Source organism: Salvelinus fontinalis, chromosome 39, assembly GCF_029448725.1.
Source record: "Salvelinus fontinalis isolate EN_2023a chromosome 39, ASM2944872v1, whole genome shotgun sequence".
Classification (NCBI taxonomy): domain Eukaryota; kingdom Metazoa; phylum Chordata; class Actinopteri; order Salmoniformes; family Salmonidae; genus Salvelinus; species Salvelinus fontinalis.
In genome coordinates this window covers 10,424,881-10,448,004 of record NC_074703.1, presented here as the reverse complement: position 1 = coordinate 10,448,004, position 23,124 = coordinate 10,424,881, and the positions used below count along the sequence as shown (strand labels likewise).

Genomic DNA, 23,124 nt, shown 5'->3' with positions numbered 1-23,124 from the left:
GTTCTAGTATCCATTCAGTGCTATTGTTCTAGTATCCATTCAGTGCTATTGTTCTAGGATCCATTCAGTGCTATTGTTCTAGGATCCATTCAGTGGTATTGTTGTAGTATCCATTCAGTGCTATTGTTGTAGCATCCATTCAGTGCTATTGTTGTAGTATCCATTCAGTGCTATTGTTGTAGTATCCATTCAGTGCTATTGTTCTAGTTTCCATTCAGTGCTATTGTTCTAGTATACATTCAGTGCTATTGTTCTAGTTTCCATTCAGTGCTATTGTTCTAGTATCCATTCAGTGCTATTGTTCTAGTATCCATTCAGTGCTATTGTTCTAGTATCTATTCAGTGCTATTGTTGTAGTATCCATTCAGTGCTATTGTTGTAGTATCCATTCAGTGCTATTGTTGTAGTATCCATTCACTGCTATTGTTGTAGTATCTATTCAGTGCTATTGTTGTAGTATCTATTCAGTGCTATTGTTCTAGTATCTATTCAGTGCTATTGTTGTAGTATCCATTCAGCGCTATTGTTGTAGTATCCATTCAGTGCTATTGTTCTAGTATCTATTCAGTCCTATTGTTGTAGTATCCATTCAGTGCTATTGTTCTAGTATCTATTCAGTGCTATTGTTTAAGTATCTATTCAGTGCTATTGTTCTAGTATCTATTCAGTGCTATTGTTGTAGTATCCATTCAGTGCTATTGTTGTAGTATCCATTTAGTGCTATTGTTCTAGTATCCATTCAGTGCTATTGTTCTAGGATCCATTCAGTGGTATTGTTCTAGTATCTATTCAGTGCTATTGTTGTAGTATCTATTCAGTGGTATTGTTCTAGTATCCATTCAGTGCTATTGTTGTAGTATCCATTCAGTGCTATTGTTCTAGTATCCATTCAGTGCTATTGTTGTAGTATCCATTCAGTGCTATTGTTCTAGTATCCATTCAGTGCTATTGTTCTAGTATCCATTCAGTGCTATTGTTCTAGTATCCATTCAGTGCTATTGTTCTAGTATCCATTCAGTGCTATTGTTCTAGTATCCATTCAGTGCTATTGTTCTAGGATCCATTCAGTGGTATTGTTCTAGGATCCATTCAGTGGTATTGTTCTAGTATCCATTCAGTGCTATTGTTCTAGGATCCATTCAGTGGTATTGTTCTAGTATCTAGTCAGTGCTATTGTTCTAGTATCCATTCAGTGTTATTGTTCTAGGATCCATTCAATGCTATTGTTCTAGTATCTATTCAGTGCTATTGTTCTAGTATCCATTCAGTGCTATTGTTCAAGTTGTTGTCACGATGAAACACAGTAATGGCCTTTCTAGGGAGTTTTTCCTAGCCACCGTGCTTCTACACCTGCATTCTAGCTGTTTGGGGTTTTAGGCTGGGTTTCTGTACAGCACTTCGAGATATTATCTGATGTACGAAGGGCTATATAAAATAAAATTGATTGATTGATTGATTGATAATGCAAATGGCAGGTTGGTGTAGATTTATGACCATATGAATTTATTTAACAATTCACCTCATCTGACCATATCTACAACCACATAGATGATGGAAATCTCCATTGTCAAAGGCTTTCATAACTGTAGTTGTGTACTGGAATGATCATGTTTTCCCCTCTCTGTTTGAGTCATGGGAGGCAGTTAATGTGGTCACTGACAACTGACTCATCCCTATGTCGCAATTTTTATTTTATTTAACCCTTAATTTACCAGGTAATGGTAATGACCTTTCTGCCATTCTCTCGCTCACCGTGTTTCCATCTCTCTTTTGGGCCCTCTCTATTCTCATAGTCTTTCACTTCTTTACTCATCTCATTTCTCTCCATCTCCCTCTCACCCTTCTTTGTGTCTTCTCTTCGGTATCAGAGAGCTTGGCGGTGGGTGCTGTGTCCCACTCTTTGAGGTTGGTGGTGGTGGGGGGTCAAATGGTTGGAGGTGAGCGGTCAGAGGTGAGACAAACCTAACCAGATGAATGACAGCGGCTGGGAAGCTACGTATCCCAGGGGCCCCGTGGGAGCCGCCCGACCGTCTGGCCCTGAGTACAGAGAAACCGCCAGGCACCTCCCCTTACCATCGGGCTTGCGGCGCGACTGAACCTCACACACACACAAACATAGATGCTCTCCACACACACACACCTAGATACACGTACACGTTCCTTTTCAAGCGGGCCATGAAGGAACTGAACCTCACACACCCAACCTCCCTCCCTCCCTCCGAGGGTCTTCAGTTCACACGTCCACACCACATTCCCCACGGCTCCGGCGCAGCTCTCAACAAAGTGCCACAAGACAACTTAACAGGGATTTTCTTGTTCGTACCTGTGCACAGTGTACACGCCACAAACACTGAAGCCCTGGGGTCTGAGGGAGCCGCCTGGGGCCAAGGCCCAACCGCCGTTATGGAGGAAACGCACCGCGGCCACCTTTCATCCTTCCCTCCATCCCTCTTCTTAAAACGGACCGGAGAGTCTTGCTGCCACGTAAAAAAGACCTGTATCTTTTTTTGTATCGGTCATCTCTTTATTTTTCTCTCTGCCCTTTCTCCATATTTTCCCTCTCTTTCTCTCAACCTCCCTTTTTCTTTTTCAGTGGCAGGTACGCACATATACCGGCATTCTATCTGATGTCAAGTACTCTTTCCACCTACTTAAAATGAATTCTAGAACAGGGAGCAATAGCTTCCCCCTGACACCAGCCCTCAGTGAAAACCTCTGATTCATAGACCATCAATTCTCAGCCAGGCTCCCTGATAGGACTCTCCTAACGTCACATTGGGTTAATAAAGTGCTGAAAACCAAGAGATGGTTTGTGGCCACCTAGGGACTAGAGAGCAGTACTTCAGAGGAGAATGTAGTGTGTGTGTGTGTGTGTGCGTGTGTGTGGGTGCGTATGTGGGCGTGTGTGTGTGTGTGGGGTGACTTGGTTATAAGGTTCTGAGTCCAACACTACAGTAATCTGCATTGATCAAAGAGCTATGCTAACCAACCTCGAAAAAGGGAGTGCTAATCCCCGACACACACACACACACACACACACACACACACACACACACACACACACACACACACACACACACACACACACACACACACACACACAGCTAATCCGACTGTGATCTCCATTAGATCATAGCTGCTTGTCTCTGTGCCAAGAGGCCTTGTTAAGATACAACTACCTGCTTTTGTTGGAACAGACACAAAGCCTGGTCAATCTACCGATCAGACTCCAAATCCTCCAGGACCAAAAGGACCCTACTCATTAGAGAAGCCAGCTTAGTTTGGAGACAAGGAGCCTCCTCCGTTCACTTCAAGTTGGGGTTGAGATCGGAACAAAAAGTTAATTGGGGGAAAAAGGAATAACACACTAAATAATACATATTTGGTGGTATAATAAATATTTGGGGAATTCTATGTCTCAAAAGGGTATCAAGTAGTAGCACAAGGGAAACACACCCAGGCATAGGAGTGTACAAACACACACTCTGAAAATCACTCCTCTGAAGATAGGCTTTGTCTAATCCTGCCTGAATAAAACAATACAACTGTATAAAACAATAAAGCTATTGGAGATCTCTTTCCCCTCAGTCTTCATGCCGGGTCTCCCAGGGGTTGTTGGCTGCTGTTGAGACAACAGGCCAGTCCCTAGAAAGACTGCTGAAATATACACTGAACGTTCTGACTACAAGGCAACAGAGTTCTAGAGTTCCTTCAGGGCAGTTCTACTGTAAAGCGCTGGATTCTTCTCCTCAGAAAGTCAATTTCATGGTTATAGGAGAGCCGCTGACTCCCAAAGAACACAGTGGAAATAAAATAACTGAAAATTCAAAAACGTCAAACCAGTAAAAAGTGTTGTAAATATTGTCGTCAACATACAACAAAAATACCACCCCCTTTTTAGCCAGAGAACTTGAGCAAAATAACTCCTAGGCTTTACGTTTGATTGACCAGTAAGGATCTTCAGAGTAAATGAAATACAGTATTTATAATAATGAGAGGGACATCCGAGGTAACAGTTCATTTATAACCTATGTTGTGACAGCTTGAACAGCCATCTTAAAGCTGGAATACTAAATGGTGAAATTTCCACGCCCGTTTGTGATATTACAACAACAAAAGAAGTTACTGCAAACAACCACCAGTGACCCTGTTTCCCCCTAATGGGTGGTGAGGCGGCCAGTGACCCTGTTTCCCTCTAATGGGCGGTGAGGCATCCAGTGACCCTGTTTCCCCCTAATGGGCGGTGAGGCGACCAGTGACCCTGTTTCCCGCTAATGGGCGGTGAGGCGGCCAGTGACCCTGTTTCCCCCTAATGGGCGGTGAGGCGACCAGTGACCCTGTTTCCCGCTAATGGGCGGTGAGGCGGCCAGTGACCCTGTTTCCCCCTAATGGGCGGTGAGGCGGCCAGTGACCCTGTTTCCCCCTAATGGGCGGTGAGGCGGCCAGTGACCCTGTTTCCCTCTAATGGGCGGTGAGGCGGCCAGTGACCCTGTTTCCTTCTAATGGGCGGTGAGGCGACCAGTGACCCTGTTTCCCCCTAATGGGCGGTGAGGCGACCAGTGACCCTGTTTCCCCCTAATGGGCGGTGAGGCGGCCAGTGACCCTGTTTCCCTCTAATGGGCGGTGAGGCAGCCAGTGACCCTGTTTCCCTCTAATGGGCGGTGAGGCAGCCAGTGACCCTGTTTCCCTCTAATGGGCGGTGAGGCGGCCAGTGACCCTGTTTCCCTCTAATGGGCGGTGAGGCAGCCAGTGACCCTGTTTCCCCCTAATAGGCGGTGAGTCAGCCAGTGACCCTGTTTCCCCCTAATGCGGATTCCATCTGTAGCCCTTTATACTCGTACCCGTATACAGGTTGAAAATGGCAGATTTGGGCACTGAGAAGCGCCTAAATTGGAACATTGTGGCTGTACATGATGTCAGACCTCAGGCTCTGTCCTTCAAAGCGCTGTATGGGTTTTGACTGACAGCCATTCTGAACTTGAGCACCTCATGCGACAAGAAGTTGCCCCCGTCCCTCCTGCTAAATGGGCAACTTTTGCAAATCTTTTGTTGTCTGAGTTAGAGAAATGCTTTAAATTAAGAGGACTCATTGTATTTTGAAAGACGTTGAGGATTATAATAAATACCGATTTGATGTCATACAAGCAAGCCAAACACCTGTGAGTCTAAATGTGCACTTCACATTTCCATATCATAAAACTCATGTCATAACTCACGTCGATGTTTATGACCACTACGTTTGATGCACAGTTAGTTACAAGATGACCTGACGTCATACCCTGGTTTGTTCCGAACCGAATGCACGCATGATTCCAAAGGGCAGTGTTCCAAACAAAACAACTACAGGTGTTCTTGATCTAGTTCCTCAAAGGCACGGCTAGGAGAGATCAAAAAACACCTTATAGTTGAAGACTCTTCTTTGAGATAAAAGTGTATTGAAAAGACTTAGGAACTGTGCACACTAGAGAGGTGTATGGCCACTTGCAGACAATAGTTAGTCCTCTCACAATTTTGTTTGTCTTATGTTGCACCTACCCCACATAGGAATATTCCTATTATGTTACTGAATGTATTCAGAGTATTTTCAGATTTCGTTATCTACAAATGTGGCCAAAAGTACAGTAAATGTAAAATGCCCACACAATCAACAGTGTAATGTTTGGATTCAGTCTTGGTGAACTGTTGTGTCCTCAATTTTGGTCTAATCATTTCCCCATAATCTCAAAACTGATCCCTTTCAATTGCTACCATGGCTATGCATATACATTTCATATTTCTCCTGTAAGAAACATTTACATGTAGCCATATTCATATGGGACAATTCCCACGAGTGTAAAGGGTTAAAGAGCATTTCATATAATCTGTCATCAATAGGATTTGATCAGATGCTATTAGGCTGTAATCCCATATTCGTCATGCTAAACCCCCAATACTCCATAGGTCTTTCTGGTCTCCCCACCGTATCCCAACAACAGAAGGAAAAGGCTGAACGGTCACGTACACTTAGATTCTCTGGCAGACTAGTTGTTTTCTTGCCCTAAACACTGCACAACATCCATTTTTGTCTAATAGTGTGCATTGTATTGGTTTTTGTTATTCGTTTCTTGTGAGAGAGGGGTTAAGAACGAAAGGGTAGAGTATTTTCTGGCTAGAATACTGTTTTCACTTCTACCCAAGTTGAAGTATGTACGCCATTCATTTCATAAATGTTGGCATGTTAACAAGACTGCTGCCTGCCATCTGAGGAAATGTTATTTGAGTTCTTGTGGAAAATGACATTTTACTCTCCGGTGTGGGAATGAATGGGAGGAGGGAGTTAGGGAGGACGAGGGAGAGAGTGGAATATTCAACACATTAGAGAATGACACACACACACACACACACACACACACACACACACACACACACACACACACACACACACACACACACACACACACACACACACACACACACACCCAGACACACCCAGACACACCCAGACACACCCATCCCTGTATTGCTTACTACTTCCCTAAGCATGCATCTGATCAAACCAGCCTCTCTGATGCACCGTAGCCCTCACAAACCATTGGCTGTCCAATCAAAATGAATCACAGGTCACCATGTAACTGTTGAACACTTGGTCTTGAAGACATAAACAACTCTTGTTAGAGTGACATTGATTAGACCATAGGAGTAGACCTTACATCGCCAAGTCACCAGTGCAGACAGATAGAGTAACCAAGAACCACGCCACAGAACGTGAGAGGATGCAGGTTCCACTAGGTTCCATCCAGGGCCCTGGGTGTTCATGTCTACCTCCCTCTGAGCTTCCCAGATGTCTTCTGATCGCACTGCCAGTGGTCCAAGCGGGAGAGGGGAATCCTACCATCAGTCACTCACGGAAGAGGACTATCAAAGAATTTATGGGATGAATACCATCTAGTTTGTCATATCATGTGATTGTAATGACAGGGAAAATTGCTGTGGGACATGCTAGAGAAAAATCCGGACTTCTGGGAAGTTTGTTGTATGTACACCAGTCTCCAGCCACTCTAAACATCAAAGTCGAGCATATAAAAATATCTAGCAATATCCCAAAGGAGATATGGGATGTCACATGAATAGAGCTATAGGATTAGGAGATCATCACGCACGCACACGCGCACACACACACACACACACACACACACACACACACACACACACACACACACACACACACACACACACACACACACACACACAATGCAGTATAACAGTCTTTCAGAATGGATGTGGTTAGCCATCAGATAAGAGATCCTTATTACACACAGAGGAAATGAGAAGAGTTCTGAACTGACAGCTCTAACGCTCAGACATCTACCCAGAACCACAGAGGAGCCGCCGCAACATGATACACACACACACATTTATTACCACACACACATCCTTATCAATCAGTGACCCGCTAACCCACATACACACACACACACACACACAGTTCTCCTGCTCTCCTCCTCTCACCAAGGGGCAGAGTAAAACCTGTACAATGCATCACACTGGAACGTATGAACAAACGTATACAACAAAATCATTATAAAGACATGAAGACCTTTTGGTAGGATGTCCTATGATGGCACCATGAAGTACATGAGACAGAGTGCCAAGTCAAAAGGGGAAAGAAACCCAGCTAGATCCCAGAGGAAACAATGGTCAGCCAATCTGGAATGGTCTACCACACAGCGATATCCACACTGCCAAATGTTCAATCCCTTGCAGCTCACAAGGACTTTTCCCAGCCTCTCAGCGCAGGCAGTGTAAGATATGTACGCAGATTCCTAGAAGTACAATCACAATTGCGCAAGAATGTTACAGATTTAAATTCAGGAAATTCGAAGGGGGATAAAAAACTGTTTCAATTCCAAACGGTTTCAAATTCCATGCCCTCTGTTTCTTTGGGAAAACATAGAACATAGGTTATTAATCTATATCAATTCCCAACTCTCAGCCTGAAAGCTCTCTGCTATATAGAGGAAATCTGAACCTTCAGAGCCACCATATGGCCATCAGGAGACTTTACTACCAATCACATAAACGAATACATCTTCTAATAATGATTATGTGGTCAATTAAAGTAAATTCTAACCATACAGTCTTTCCTCTACATCCACAACAACAACCATGATGTAACCTGGCAACAGAGTGACCTCAGGAAACCGCAGGCTGAGAGGACCAGTCCCTATGACTGTGTAAAGATCATCAGAGCATGAGTAGCTAAAGTTAACATGAGCGTTAGCCGCAAGCACTAGCTCGTACTAAGTGAAATGGACCCATGAGAGCACTATTGATCCACTGCAGTGAGGACCAGAACTGGAGAACCTGGGAAACAGTCCAGGACTGAGTCATCACAACCCAGAGGTTCAACAAGGGTTTGTTTGTGTCAGGTATTAAACTTCATCTGGTATTGTACTGGTTTTCTGGGACTCAGATCTGGCCAATGGTTAGGCAGTCCAGTTCTTATGGGCAGCCCATTGCAAGCTTTGTTATGGTTAGGAGTGTGCAGAAAAAGACACAGAGAGACAAAGACAGGAACAAAGAGACATAGAAATCGAGATGGAGAGACAGGAATAAAGACAGAGAGGAAGAGGATTAAAGTGAGAGAGAGAAGTCTTGGTAAGTCTTAGTGAGCCAGCCAGTCAGTAGTAGACAGCCCAAACTCAGAGAAGGACATTCAAATCGGTGCGTTGTAATGGCGGGAGAACCAAATGAACAGTGACTGGTGTGGATAACGGTACAGTTATTTCAACATGCACCCATAATTGGGCTGCCGCAACCACAAACGAGAGACGAAGGGCCGTGATTAGGAGTCCCATAGGGCGGCCGGGGTAGGCCGTCATTGTAAATAAGAATTTGTTCTTAACTGACTTGCCAAGTTAAAGGTTAAATAAAAAAAAATGATAAAAAAAAAATACTTAAATGAAACCCCTGATTGGGCGCGAGCGTAGAGCTGCATTTACTAGATCATACACCCCCTTTTCTCTTAAACAGAGCCCGCTACTAATGCCAGCAGCCGGATAAAGTCCCAAACACATCTGTAAAGGTTTAACAGCAGTAGGATTCTATGTTTTTACCGTTCCAAATCAATGTTTACAGATCTGCACTTAACAGAGTCGGGAGTGTATATGGGAAATATTTCCCATAAGGTTGAGTTACTACACTGATTGAGTGATGATTATATCCTATAAGGTTGAGTTACTACACTGATTAGTGGTGATTAAAGGTGGAAACAGAGACTTGGAATTGGAGGGAATATGTAGCGCTGTTATTCATATTTGGGTGATTCTCGGTGTGATTGCCAGGGATATGCCTGCTGCTGAACAGTATTCCACAGTCCACACCGCCACATTGGACATGCTTGGCGTTACCATAGAGATGTGTAAAAGCAAAAGAGCGATATTTACGCTTTGGTGAGAGGGAGGATTTTCTTGGCACACGCAGGGCCTAAACATTCCATCACTGTCTAAGACCTCAGATATTCCATTATAAGCAAAAGTTCTGAGATGTGTACTGTTATTTTTTGTGATTTAAATTGTATTTTGTCATTTTTACCGATTTGTGTACCTGTGTCACGATCGTGTGGAGGATTGACGGACCAAAACGCAGCATTTGGAAAATAAGCCATCTTCTTTTATTTTTAATGAAGAAGGCAAACGAAACAAAAACACTTAAACACTAAACAAAACGATCGTGAAGCTAAACAACGATGTGCACATACACAGGCTACAAACGTTCTGACATTGACAACTACTCACAACAAATGAAAGCCTATGGCTACCCTAAATAAGGCTCCCAATCAGAGACAACCGAAATCAGCTGTCTCTAATTGGGAACTCATTCAGGTAACCATAGACTCTCCTAGATAACTAAACATACATAGACAACGCTAGACACATGAACTCAACACAAACCCATATACTACACCCAACAACCCCTTTACCATAGAAACACCCAAAACCAACAAAACACAAACATTCCCCATGTCACACCCTGACCTAACTAAAATAATAAAGAAAACAAAGAATACTAAGGCCAGGGCGTGACATAACCCCCCCCTTAAGGTGCGAACTCCGGGCGCACCATTAACCAGTCTAGGGGAGGGTCTGGGTGGGCTTCCATCCACGGTGGCGGCTCCGGCTCTGGTCGTGGTCCCCACGTCACCACAGTCCCTAACCACCTCCTTAGCTTCCTCCAAATGACCCCCCTCCACATTAACCCCATTGCATTAAGGGGCAGTTCCGGACTAAGGGGCAGCTCCGGACTAAGGGGCAGTACCAGGGTAAGGGGCAGTACCAGGGTAAGGGGCAGTACCAGGGTAAGGGGCAGTACCAGGGTCAGGGGCAGTACCAGGGTAAGGGGCAGTACCAGGATAAGGGGCAGTACCAGGATAAGGGGCAGTACCAGGATAAGGGGCAGCACCAGGATAAGGGGCAGCTCCGGACTGAGGAACGGCAGCTCCGGACTGAGGGACTGCAGCTCCGGACTGAGGGACTGCAGCTCCGGACTGAGGGACGGCCCATGGCTGGCTGACGGATCTGGCTGCTCATGGCTAGCTGACGGATCTGGCTGCTCATGGCTAGCTGACGGATCTGGCTGCTCATGGCTAGCTGACGGATCTGGCTGCTCATGGCTAGCTGACGGATCTGGCTGCTCATGGCTAGCTGACGGATCTGGCTGCTCATGGCTAGCTGACGGATCTGGCTGCTCATGGCTAGCTGACGGATCTGGCTGCTCATGGCTAGCTGACGGATCTGGCTGCTCATGGCTAGCTGACGGATCTGGCTGCTCATGGCTGGCTGACGGATCTGGCTGCTCATGGCTGGCTGACTGATCTGGCTGCTCCTGTCTGGTTGGCGGCTCTGGCAGATCCTGTCTGGTTGGCGGCTCTGGCAGATCCTGTCTGGTTGGCGGCTCTGGCAGATCCTGTCTGGTTGGCGGCTCTGGCAGATCCTGTCTGGTTGGCGGCTCTGGCAGATCCTGTCTGGTTGGCGGCTCTGGCAGATCCTGTCTGACGGACGGCTCTAGCGGCTCCTGTCTGGCGGACGGCTCTAGCGGCTCCTGTCTGGCGGACGGCTCAGTAGGCTCATGGCAGACGGGCGGCTTTGCAGGCTCATTGCAGACGGATGGCTCAGATGGCGCTGGGGAGACGGATGGCTCAGATGGCGCTGGGGAGACGGATGGCTCAGATGGCGCTGGGGAGACGGATGGCTCAGATGGCGCTTGGCAGACGGGCAGTTCAGTCATCGCTGTGCAGACGGCAGACTCCTGCCGGCTGAGGCGCACTGTAGGCCTGGTGCGTGGTGCCGGGACTGGTGGCACCGGGCTGGGGACACGCATCTCAGGGCTAGTGCGGGGAGCAGCAACAGGACGCACAGGACTCTGGGGACACACAGGAGGCTTGGTGCGTGGTTTAGGCACTGGTGGTAAAGGGCTGGAGACACGCACCATATGGCTAGTGCGTGGAGGAGGCACTGGTGGTACTGGGTTGGGGCGGGGAGGTGGCGCCGGAAATACCGGACCGTGCAGGCGTACTGGCTCCCTTGAACGCCGAGCCTGCCCAACCTTACCTGGTTGTATGCTCCCCGCCGCCTGACCAGTGCGGGGAGGTGGAATAACCCGCACCGGCCTATGTAGGCGAACCGGGGACACCATGCGTAAGGCTGGTGCCATGTACGCCGGCCCGAGGAGACGCACTGGTGACCAGATGCGTTGGGCCGGCTTCATGACATATGGCTCAACGCTCAGTCTAGCCCGGCCGATACGTGGAGCTGAAATGTACCGAACCGGGCTATGCACGCGTACAGGAGACACCGTGCGCTCTACTGCGTAACACGGTGTCTGCCCGTACTCTCGCTCTCCACGGTAAGTACAGGGAGTAGGCGCAGGTTTCCTACCTGACTTCGCCACACTCCCTTTAAGGCCCCCCCCAAGAAATTTTTGGGTTGTACTCACGGGCTTCCAGCCTTGTCTCCGTGCTGCCTCCTCATATCGCCTCCTCTCGGCTTTAGCTGCCTCCAGCTCTTCACGAGGAAGGCAATATTCTCCCGGTTGTGCCCACGGCCCCTTACCATCCAGTATCTCCTCCCATGTCCACGAATCCTGTGTAGGTGGGTCCTGTTGCCGCTTTCCATGCCGCTTGGTCCTGTAATGGTGAGTAGTTCTGTCACGATCGTGTGGAGGATTGACGGACCAAAACGCAGCATTTGGAAAATAAGCCATCTTCTTTTATTTTTAATGAAGAAGGCAAACGAAACAAAAACACTTAAACACTAAACAAAACGATCGTGAAGCTAAACAACGATGTGCACATACACAGGCTACAAACGTTCTGACATAGACAACTACTCACAACAAATGAAAGCCTATGGCTACCCTAAATAAGGCTCCCAATCAGAGACAACCGAAATCAGCTGTCTCTAATTGGGAACTCATTCAGGTAACCATAGACTCTCCTAGATAACTAAACATACATAGACAACGCTAGACACATGAACTCAACACAAACCCATATACTACACCCAACAACCCCTTTACCATAGAAACACCCAAAACCAACAAAACACAAACATTCCCCATGTCACACCCTGACCTAACTAAAATAATAAAGAAAACAAAGAATACTAAGGCCAGGGCGTGACAACCTGATAGATATTGAAGCTTGTGTATGTTCATTGTAACGAGAGCTATAGGTTTTGGCTAGTCAAAGTGAGATAATTCATACGTAAGTTATTGACTGGTTAAATTAGGTTTTCATGGGCTCCATTTACATTGGGATAGAACACACACAGAAACAAATGCACACATTTCCGATAACCAATTCAAACATAGTTTATAGGGCCTTTGGAGGAACCGCAGAACCCCACTCCGGGTGGTGGGGGGGGGGGGGGGGGGGGGGGGTCAGAGAGAGGAGGGGAGCGCCCAGACATCCACCCTCTGATCAGAACAACAGCACACAGCTCATTACCAGTTTACAATACCACCCAGAAACAATGTCTAATGAGGAAACAGACGCATACAGGAACATATGCAGAGGTGTGTGTGCTCAGTGTGAATGCGAGAGAAAGAGGCAGACAGAATCAGAGAGAAACAAGGGGGAGTCAGATGGAGAGAGAGGGGGTTAGCAGAAAGAGAGAGTGAGATGGATGCTGAACAAGAGGCTAGAGGCTAAGGGAAGAGGGTATGAAGTAAAGATTGAGAGTCTGTGAGTGTTATGTCAGCTAATGTACAAGTGACCTCAAGTACTACTGTATAATTACACTACTGTGTAAAAAAAAAAAAAAAAAAAAAAAAAAAAAAATATCCCAATGCCCCAGGGCAGTGATTGGGGACACTGTCCTGTATAGGGTGCCGTCTTTCGGATGAGACGTTAAACGGGTGTCCTGACTCTCTGAGGTCATTAAAGATCCCATGGCACTTATCGTAAGAGTAGGGGTGTTAACCCCGGTGTCCTGGCTAAATTCCCAATCTGGCCCTCAAACCATCATGGTCACCTAATAATCCCCAGTTTACAATTGGCTCATTCATCCCTCTCCTCTCCCCTGTAACTATTCCCCAGGTCGTTGCTGCAAATGAGAACGTGTTCTCAGTCAACTTACCTGGTAAAATAACGGTAAAATAAAAATAAAAAAATAAAAAATAATCAAACCTCAAGGTAAAACAAAATGCATAGCACAGCTGGAAATCCAATCATGTGATAGCCTACCCTCTGTGTGTGTGTGTGTGTGTGTGTGTGTGTGTGCCCACATTTGTGTGCGAACATACATGCATGCGTGTTTATATGCTTGTTAATGTGCCTAAAAACTCAAGTGTGTTTTCCTATGTGATAATGTGCATTACAATGTACAAGTCACTCTCCCTGCCAACACAATCCACACACACACATCTTATCATTATAGTTTCCCTCCACTAAGAGCTGGCCTCGCTTCTTCTCAGACGACATTCCCATTTCCCTGGGCCAGGAACGCTGCCGGGGACACCACCAGGAATAACAGAGCTCCAGGAGGGACGCCATAAAGCCTTACTGCTCCATCATGACCGGAGATCTGTCATGTCCTCATGACAACCAGGACAACCATCCATGTAAAATTAAAAAACAGTATTTAACTGTGTAACAGCAAGGAGGTCCATGCATTGATCCAGAGGGGAAAGATAACATAGGAAAGAGAAATAGTGAGAAAGTGATGGCGCGAGAGAAAGACAGAGGGTGAGAGGAACAGAGGGGTGAGAGAAGAGGGAAGACAGAGGGTTGTGTTCGTTCCTGGATGATGATGTTAGGAAAGTTCTGGTTTTTGGGAATCCTGTGGTTGCCAGGTAAGGGATATTCCCAAGTTAGGATATTCCCTCATAGACAGGTGCTGGGAGAGTTGGAGGAGCGGGAAATTAAGTCAGGACAGTGGGAATGTGGGCATTGCCAAGTTTACATAAGTCTTGCTCTCTGGACCTCAATGTGCCCCCCAGTCACGAGGAAACACACCGTTACAACGATGACCTTCATGGACCAGACAACCTATTGCCTGTGTGTGTGCGTGCATACGTGAGGTAGTAGGTACAGAACCAGTCAAAAGTTTGGCCACGCCTACTCATTACAGGGTTTTTCTTTATTTGTACTATTTTCTACATTGTAGAATAATAGTGAAGTCTTTAAAACTATGAAATAACACATATTCAAATCATGTAGTAACCACAAAAGTCTACTATATTTTATATTTGCGATTGTTCAAAGTAGCCACCCTTTGACTTGATGACAGCTTCGCACACCCTTGACATTCTCCCAACCAGCTTCATGAGGTAGTCACCTGGAATGTATTTCAATTAACAGGTGTGCCTTGTTAAAAGTTCATTTGTGGAATTTCTTTCCTTCTTAATGCGTTTGAGTCAATCAGTTGTGTTGTGACAAGGTAGGTGTCAAGCTCGTTGAAATGAGTAGACCAAGGCGCAGCGTGAATAGAGTTCCACATATTTTTTAATAAACTGAAACTCACCAAAACAAAACAATAAAGCATAAACAAAACGTGAAGCTACTGGTGTGCACTCAGGCAACTCAATGTACACAAGATCCCGCAAACACAAATTAGGAAAAATGGCTACCTAAATATGATCCCCAATCAGAGACAACGATAAACAGCTGCCTCTGATTGGGAACCATATCAGGCCACCATAGAAATACAAAACACCTAGATGACCCACCCAAGTCACTATCACGCCCCAACCAACACAGAAAATAAACAGCTTACTATGGTCAGAGCGTGACAGTAGGGGTGGTATACAGAAGATAGCCCTATTTAGTAGAAGACCAAGTCCATATTATGGCAAGAACAGGTCAAATAAGCAAAGAGAAACGGCAGTCCATCATTACTTTAAGACATGAAGGTCAGTCAATCTGGGAAATGTCAAGAACTTTGAAAGTGTCTTCAAGTGCATTTGCAAAAACCATCAAGTGCTATGATGAAACTGGCTCTCATGAGAACCGCCACAGGAAAGGAAGCCCCAGCGTTACCTCTGCTGCAGAGGAAAGAGTTAATTAGAGTTACCAGCCTCAGAAATTGCAGCCCAAATAATTGCTTCACAGAGTTCAAGTAACAGACACATCTCAACATCAACTGTTCAGAGGAGACTGCGTGAATCAGGCCTTCATGGTCAAATTGCTGCAAAGAAACCACTACTAAACGACACAAATAAGAAAAGACTTGCTAGGCCCAAGAGACACGAGCAATGGACATTGGACCGGTGGAAATCTGTCCTTTGGGCTGATGAGTCCAAATTCTAGATTTTTGGTTCCAAACTATGTGTCTTTGTGAGACGCAGAGTAGGTGAACAGATGATCTCTGCATGTGTAGTTCCCACCATGAAGCATGGAGGAAGAGGTGTGATGGTGCTTTGCTGGTGACACTGTGATTTATTTAGAATTCAAGGTACACTTAAACAGCATGACTAGCACAGCATACTACAGCGATACGCCATCCCATCTGGTTTGCGGATAGTGGAACTATCATTTGTTTTTCAACTGGACAATGACCCAACCCACCTCCAGGCTGTGTAAGGGCTATTTGACCAATAAGGAGAGTGATGGAGTGCTGCATCAGATGACCTGGCCTCCACAATCACCCGACAGTTTGGGAATAGTTGGACCCCAGAATGAAGGAAAACAGCTCAGCATATGTGGGAACTCCTTCAAGACTGTTGGAAAAACATGACAGATGAAGCTGGTTGAGAGAATGCCAAGAGCGAGCAAAGCTGTCATTAAGGCAAAGGGTACAATGCAGAAAATAGTAAAAATAAAGAAAAACCCTTGAATGAGTTGGCGTGTCCAAACTTTTGACTGGTACTGTACCTCTAGTTGCTTTAATCTTTCTCTGTATCTTCTAAATATCTTTACGTACTAATAGGTTAGAGCAGCTGTAGGGCTCTATGAGGGGATGACCGTGGGTGTTAACCCCTCGCCCTGAATCACAGACCCCTAAATCATCCCACCCAGACTGGCCCTGTCAACGGCTACGAAACACAGCCCTGACACACACACACACACACACACACACACACACACACACACACACACACACACACACACACACACACACACACACACACACACACACACACACACACACACACACACACACACACACACACACACACACACACACACACACACACACACACACACAAACACACACACACACACACACACACACACACACACACACACACACACACACACACACACACACACACACACACACACACACACACACACACACACACAGAGGGAGAGAGAGAGAAGCTAGAAAGGCAAGTGGTAGAGACAGAGAGGAGGGTTTCAACATACACAGGGTAACAGGGGGCAAGAGTGGGGGAGTCCTCTAACCCAACAAAGTTATTTACCCCCTAAAAGATAAAAGGACCAAACCTTTTAATGAATGTTTCTTAGAATGTCTATCACCCCTCACCCTCTCTGACTGATCAAACCAGATCAAACGCAGCAGCAGCGATTATTTTTATTGGACTGAGGGAGTTTTAATGAGAAGACCCGTCTCCCCCTCTTCCCTCCGTCTCCCCCCTCCCTCCCTCAGCTCCCGTATGAGAACACATCAGGGCGCATAAAGTCAGCCATTGTCTGAGTGAAGTGGCACACTCCTGGGTTGAGCGAGGGAGGAGAGGGGTGGAGGGGGGGGGGTAACAGAGCCAGCTTCTGTGGATCAGCTCTGGGACTGGGCCTCGGTGGAATTCACAGCTGCAGCACATCAAAGAGCCAGACTCCCACCAAGACCCCCTGACAACAACACCAGGAAATCAATGCTTAGTTTCCCTCTATGAGACGGGATACGGATAGGTGTGGAGACCAGGGTTGGGAAACTGGGACAGAGCCGTGATCTCGCCTGTGTTGATGGAATGGGAAGTGTAGGGTTGAATGAGACGGTAATGGAATAAATTGAACACGTGTCCAGCCATAACAGTGGACATATAAAGATATAAAACTGTGTGTGGAAGGGCAGTCCTCCTTCTGTAGTAACAGAAAGTGCTCCTGGTTGGACTTTCTCACTGGTGAGTGCACCAGTCCTAATAAGTGAGGCATGGCTGGTCATAGAACACCAGCATTGTGAAGTCAATACAGACGGAGGATAGGATACGAGACAAGGAAGCTACTCTAGACTATTGAGATCCACCCTCAGCCAGTTTCCCATTCCCACCTGTGGCTATCAACATAGCTAGATAACCAAGCAGCATCAGACAGCCAGACAGCCTGCTGAACACTGAAGCCCTGAGCCTTCACATGATAGCACTTCAAAAGCCCCACACGCCACATCAATAGAGGCCCTGTTCTAGGGCCCAATTCTCCTGTCCCTCATGTAGGATGAGTGGACACTATCTCTCTCATTCTCTCTCACTGACCCACAGAGGAAGAGAGTGAACGACTAGAATTTGAGCGGAAGAGGGGAGCAGATGAGATAGTAGTTGTTATCAGAGCGTGGTTGCCAGTGACATGGAAAGGGAAAGGGGGATACCTAGTCAGTAGTACAACTGAATGCATTCAACTGAAATGTGTCATCCGCACCGCATTTAACCCAGAGAGGTACGGGGGGCTTCCCTTATCGACATTCACCTCTTCGGCACCCGGGGAACAGTGGGTTAACTGCCTCGCTCGTGGGCAGAACGACAGAATTTTTACCTTGTCAGCTCGGGGATTCGACACTGGCCAACACTCTAATGCATGGCAGATCGATGGACAGGGCAGGTTGCAGAGCAGAGAAACCTGTGTCGGAGGTCAACGAAAACACCATCACCTCAGAGAGAGTGTCAAATACAAAAAGGCACATCAAAACAGCAGGACAAGACAAAGTACAACATTGCACAAAGCAGAGAACCACATATCGGTCTTTCGGAGTTCCACACACATTGACAACCCCTCAGTTGAAACACTATTTTGCACAGTGTATGTGTTGTGCAACTCTGAGTGGCGCATTGGAGGGTTACATCAGCTTAAGAGGATGAGCAACCACATCTGAAATATCCCTCAGTAAGAACATAATACTATGGATTTCCTGTCCTATGGGTGGAACACATAAATGTGGGGACTTGTGGTACGGAGAGGGAGTTTATACTGGGTTTGCCCTGGGGTCACATTGCTAACGACTACACCAGGCCCTCTCACCAATTAGCCCTCGTTCTAAAAACACGACATAAGGCTTTGTCTGATGTGATTTAAATCATGGTTTTGTACGCTTGACACTAAATACATTCCATCACTGTCTTCATGATATCCCCTATTTGAATCATCTATTTTATAAGAGCACCATCAAGCAAGAACCAAAACCCTCCTCAATATGGTGAACACGAAGGCCCTTTTCTCACTGCTGTGCCTCAGCTGGTCTAATTGACAGGTGATGCATTCAGGTCACTTTGATTTGGAAAGTCCCTAACCTGTGTTTCAAAATAAATAAAGAGAGGGGCAGGATGGTGATATTAGAGAGGGTGGGGCCAGGGGTACTGGGAGAGAATGACGGAAATGGGAACGTGCTCCGGCATTAAAATAATTCCTCTCCTTTGCCACTCTCCTCTCTGATCCCTTAATGGTTTCCACACCATGGCTCACATGAGGGGGTGTGGTGGTGGTGTGAAACTGCCTGATTTGTGAATATATGTCTGAGCATGAATGTATGTGTGTGTGTGCGCGCGCGCGTGTGTGGTGAAGCACAGAGCTGTGAGAGCACTCTCATGGTCTCTAGGTGTTTCTCACACTGACTTCAGGACAGAAGGAAAGCATGAAGCCTCTAGCCTTGTTATCCCCCAGACCACCCGGACTGGCCCAAGTCTCCCTATCTATACTCTGCCACAATCTCTCAGTGTGTGAGTGAGTGAGTGAGTGAGTGAGTGAGTGAGTGAGTGAGTGAGTGAGTGAGTGAGTGAGTGAGTGAGTGAGTGAGAGAGAGAGAGAGAGAGAGAGAGAGAAAGAGATCAAATCATTCTAACACAGATAAACAGAGGTCTTAAGTCACAAAGACAGATCAAGCGGTCTGCCCAGGAAGGATGCTGAGAAGACTCCATCACATGAAGGATGAGAGGAATGGAGGGATGAGGGAGGAAGAGAGGGGATACAGAAAGGAAGGGGTTCTAGGAGCCTCTGAACCTCTATCCAAATGGGGTGTCCTACAGGAGAGAGAGGGGGAACTTACTGTAGCTCACCTTCCATTCATATACAGTCACCTCCTAAATTATTGGCACCCTTGATAAAGATGAGCAAAAAATAAACAATAGAAATCCGGAGCTGTATTATATGTTCGGGGAAGAAATGGCACACATTTTGACCCACACCCTTCCTTTCATTCCAGTGCAAGATGATACAGCTGGGTGTAGGAGTAGGATGGGTTGGGGTCACAGGGTTATGTGTGATGTGTGTCAGCAGCATTCCATTCGTTCATACACCCTGTCCCAAATCAGCCTCGAGCATGTCTGATAGTAACCCTTCCTGACTGGTGGCTGTTGGATGAGATAGAAGAATTGGACGGTGGTTGGGATTCCCTTTACGCTCCGAGTCAAAACAGATTACAGTCATTACAATGATGATGATTAATATATCTAATGTGGATATTACAGTCACCTCCAAAATGATTGGCATTCTTGATAAAGACGATCAAAAACAATACTGTATTAAATAAATAATACAAATACTGAGCTATATTGAATGCTAAAAAACACACACTTTGGAAAATTAGAGGTATATTATTTTATACTAATCCAATTGCTCAGAGTAAAGGATTTTGTTTAAAAAGTAATAAAACAAATTCTCAAAAAGAATTCCTGAAGATCATTATAAATACATGTTTTATTTTTAAAAAATGTTTAAAGATCATCTCAGTTTACTGTATTGTGGCCTTACATGGCTTCCTGTTTCACTGGGGTATAAAAATTAGGAAACACGTAAATAAAATCCATTTGTAATCCATCACCATGGTTCATAAATCAGGCAAAAGGGTACAAAAATAGCTACAGTTGAAGTTGGATGTTTACATACATTTAGGTTGGAGTCATTAAAACTAATTCAACCACTCAACACATTTCTTGTTAACAAACTACAGTTTTGCCAAATCGGTTAGGACATCTAATTTGACAAAAGTAATTTTTTCAACAATTGCTTACAGACAGATTATTTAACTTATATTTCACTGTATCACAATTCCAGTGGGTCATAAGTTTACATACACTAGGTTGACTGTGCCTTTAAACAGCTTGGAAAATTCCAGAAAATGGTGTCATGGTTTTAGAAGCTTCTGATAGGCTAATTGACATAATTTGAGTCAATTGGAGGTGTACCTGTGGATGTAATTCAAGGCCTACCTTCAAACTCAGTGCCTCTTTGCTTGACATCATTGGAAAATCAAAAGAAATCAGCCAAGACCTCAGAAAAAAAATGGTAGACCTCCACAAGTTTGGTTCATCCTTGGGAGCAATTTCCAAACGCCTGAAGGTACCACATTCATCTGTACAAACAATAGTATGCAAGTATAAACACCATGGGACCACGCAGCCGTCATACCACGCAGCCGTCATACCGCTCAGGAAGGAGACACGTTTTGTCTCCTAGAGATGAATGTACTTTGGTGCGAAAAGCGCAAATAAATCCCAGAACAACAGGACCTTGTGACGATGCTGGAGGAAACTGGTACAAAAGTATCTATATCCACAGTGAAACGAGTCCTATATCGACATAACCTGAAAGGCCACTCAGCAAGGAAGAAGCCACTGCTCCAAACCCGCCATCAAAAAGCCAGACTACGGTTTGCAACTGCACATTGGGACAAAGATCGTACTTTTTGGTGAAATGTCCTCTGGTCTGATGAAACAAAAATAGAACTGTTTGACCATAATGACCATCGTTATGTTTGGAGGAAAAAGGGGTATGCTTGCAAGCCGAAGAACACCATCTCAACCTTGAAGCACGGAGGTGGCAGCATCATGTTGTGGTGGTTCTTTGCTGCAAGAGGTACTGGTGCACTTCACAAAATAGATGGCATCATGAGGCAGGAAAATTATATATTGAAGCAACATCTCAAGACATCAGTCAGGAAGTTAAAGCTTGGTCGCAAATGGTTCTTCCAACTGGACAATGACCCTAAGCATACTTCCAAAGTTGTGGCAAAATGGCCTAAGGACAACAAAGTCAAGGTATTGGAGTGGCCATCACAAAGCCCTGACCTCAATCCTATAGAAAATGTGTGGGCAGAACTGAAAAAGCGTGTGCGAGCAAGGAGGCCTACAAACCTGACTCAGTTACACCAGTCCTGTCAGGAGGAATGGGCCAAAATCCACCCAACTTATTGTAGGAAGCTTTTGTAAGGCTAACCGAAACGTTTGACCCAAGTTAAACAATTTAAAGGCAATGCTACCAAATACTAATTGAGTGTATGTAAACTTCTGACATACTGGGAATGTGATGAAAGAAATAAAAGCTGAAATAAATCATAATCTCTACTATTATTCTGACATTTCACATTCTTAAAATAAAGTGGTGATCCTAACTGACCTAAGACAGGGAATTTTTAATAGGATTAAATGTCAGGAATTGTGAAAAAACTGAGTTTAAATGTATTTGGCTAAGGTGTGTGTAAACTTCCGACTTCAACTGTATTTATTTACCACTTACCACTATTAGGACAATAATTAATACGTTTAAAACCACTGGAAATGAAGTGTTGCTCGATACCAAGTATCCAAATCCACAATTAGACTCAAGTTTGCTAAACGGCATTGGCACTTGGATTGGAACCAGGTGCTATGGTCAGATGAGAGGACAATAGAGGAATTTGACCACAGAAACCAATGGTGATGCATATGCAGAATTTATTTATTAATTTATTTTTATTTCACCTTTATTTAACCAGGTAGGCAAGTTGAGAACAAGTTCTCATTTACAATTGCGACCTGGCCAAGATAAAGCAAAGCAGTTCGACACATACAACAACACAGAGTTGCACATGGAATAAAACAAACATACAGTGAATAATACAGTAGAAAAATAAGTCTATATACAATGTGAGCAAATGAGATGAGATAAGGGAGGTAAAGGCAAAAAAGGCCATGGTGGCAAAGTAAATACAATATAGCAAGTAAAACACTGGAATGGTAGATTTGCAGTGAAAGAATGTGCAAAGTAGAAATATAAATAATGGGGTGCAAAGGAGCAAAATAAATAAATAAATACAGTAGGGGAAAAGGTAGTTGTTTGGGCTAAATTATAGATGGACTATGTACAGGTGCAGTAATCTGTGAGCTGCTTTGACAGCTGTTGTCTAAAGCTAGTGAGGGAGTTAAGTGTTTCCAGTTTCAGAGATTTTTGTAGTTCGTTCCAGTCATTGGCAGCAGAGAACTGGAAGGAGAGGCGGCCAAAGGAAGAATTGGTTTTGGGGGTGAACAGAGAGATACCTGCTGGAGCGCGTGCTACAGGTGGGTGCCGCTATGGTGACCAGTGAGCTGAGATAAGGGGGGACTTTACCTAGCAGGGTCTTGTAGATGACCTGGAGCCAGTGGGTTTGGCGACGAGTATGAAGCGAGGGTCAGCCAACGAGAGCGTACAGGCCGCATTGGTGGGTAGTATATGGGGCTTTGGTG

At 45.4% G+C, this 23,124-nt stretch overlaps 1 protein-coding gene across 1 annotated transcript in view; it reads right to left on the bottom strand.

Moving 5' to 3' along the window:
* Positions 1-23,124, bottom strand: part of LOC129838329 (cadherin-like and PC-esterase domain-containing protein 1) — a 79,008-nt gene that overhangs the window by 10,109 nt on the left and 45,775 nt on the right. The gene's annotated exons all lie outside the window — the stretch shown is intronic.